The sequence below is a fragment of the Hippopotamus amphibius genome, chromosome 10 (genome assembly GCF_030028045.1).
Source record: "Hippopotamus amphibius kiboko isolate mHipAmp2 chromosome 10, mHipAmp2.hap2, whole genome shotgun sequence".
Taxonomy (NCBI): Eukaryota; Metazoa; Chordata; class Mammalia; order Artiodactyla; family Hippopotamidae; genus Hippopotamus; species Hippopotamus amphibius.
Genome location: NC_080195.1, coordinates 103118575 through 103120400, shown reverse-complemented (window position 1 = coordinate 103120400; position 1826 = coordinate 103118575). Strand labels below are relative to the sequence as shown.

General features: G+C 40.4%; 1 pseudogene; it reads left to right on the top strand.

The window, feature by feature from the left end:
• Positions 1 to 421: 421 nt before the first annotated feature.
• LOC130830430 (keratin-associated protein 13-2-like) lies at positions 422 to 900 on the top strand (annotated as a pseudogene).
• Positions 901 to 1826: the final 926 nt, after the last annotated feature.

The following is a 1826-nucleotide window of genomic DNA, read 5'->3' as shown; positions in this document are numbered from 1 at the left end:
TTTGAATAATAGCCACTGATGCTCTTGATGCCTAATGGAAGTGAAGGAAAATTTATGTAACTCTACCTGGTAGGACCAGGACACACTGCACACATGGATAAGAAGGATATTTGGAAATATCACCTATAACTTTGAAGGTCAAATCACAGCAAATTCCAGGGAAAAGAAACTGAGTAGTTTCCTTCTAAGCGTGTGAGTGATTAAAGCATAATTAAGTATGTGATGATGTGATAAATTAAATTTAAGCGATAATCTAGAGAGGTATGCTTGTATAAAATGGTGAGCAAGGAAGAGGAAACATCTTATTAATAGTGACACATCCAGGTCTAAGAGTATAAATATACTTGAAGTCCTGATCATGGCATTGAAACACAGAGACTCTCCTCAGTGTAACTCAGTTGAACTCACATATCCTGTCAACATGTCCTACAGCTGCTGCTCTGGAAACTTCTCCTCCCGCTCCCTTGGGGCCTCCTGTGCTACCCAGGCTCCCCCTGTAGCTCCTCCTGTGGCTCTTCCTATACCAGCAACCTGATCTACAGCACTGACCTCTGCTCTCCCAGCACTTGTCAGCCCTCCCGTGTGGTATTCAGTCCTCGCCGGATGTCCTGCTACCACCCAAGGACCTCCACGCTCTGCAGTCCTTTCCGGATAACTTATTCTGGGTCTTTGGGCTGTGGGTCCATCAGATGCTGCTCCCTGGGTTATGGATCTAGAAGCTGCTACTCCCTGGGCTGTGGATCCCGTGTCTTCAGACCCCTGTGTGATGGAGTTCATGGCTTCTCTTCCCTGATCTATGGATCCAGGTTCTACCACCCAACTTACATGGCTTCTAAGAGCTGCCAGTCTTCTTGCTATTGGCCAACCTATAGATCAGCCTTCTGTAGATCAACCTGTTGAGTTTCCAGACCTTTTGAGCAAAACATTTCAGTCTCTACTTAAAGCTGCTATCATAGCCTTTTTCAGAAATGTTAGCTAAGCTCTCCTACCATCAGTTCTTCATTCTTTCTCTTGCATCAAGCACTGGCTAATGGACTAGTTCTTTCAGACAGTGAAATTAATGAATGACCAAAATATGGAGTCCATGTCTGTAATTTTGTTGAAACAATCGATTCAGAATTACATAATTTTTCTCTGACAAAATGCATGGAAATTCAGTTTCATTTGACCGAATAAACTCATTCACTCTTGCATCTGATATGTTCTCATTGTTCCTTATTGGGTTTAAGTTTGATTTATAATCTCTCATTGGGGCTCCAGACCCTCAGAGTATTTTTTCTAGGAATGAGTTTGTATTTCTTCAGGAAATGTTGTCAAACCTGGTGTATGGGAAACTCTCTGGCCACTGCATTGCCTAAGGGCTAACAAGTGTGCATGTCTTCCACCATCAAAACTGATAGGATTTTTATTATTGCAAGTATGCCCATAATGAAGTCAATATTCTCATTGTGTTCTCAAGGACACCTTGTGCTGACAACCATACTTAATTTTGATTTTACATTTTCAAAACTGTATTGAGTTAGAGTTATCCAGAAGATGTTGCTTCTGGTGATGAAATAGTTATATTATATCAAATACTTGTATAAATCTGATATATTGGTATGAAAAAGAGAAAATATGAAGTACCATAGGTTGAAGCGCATTATGCTTGCCTTTAAATATATAGGAAATGGATTATAAAGTGTGCATGTGAGAGAGAGAGGGAGATATATTCAGATCTGAGAGAGGACACACTGGGTTTATTTTAATTTGAGCAAGTTATTTGTCTCAGAGGCTAAATGTAGGGTCAGAATTCAGTTAAAACTTTTTCATGACATGCTTAGTAA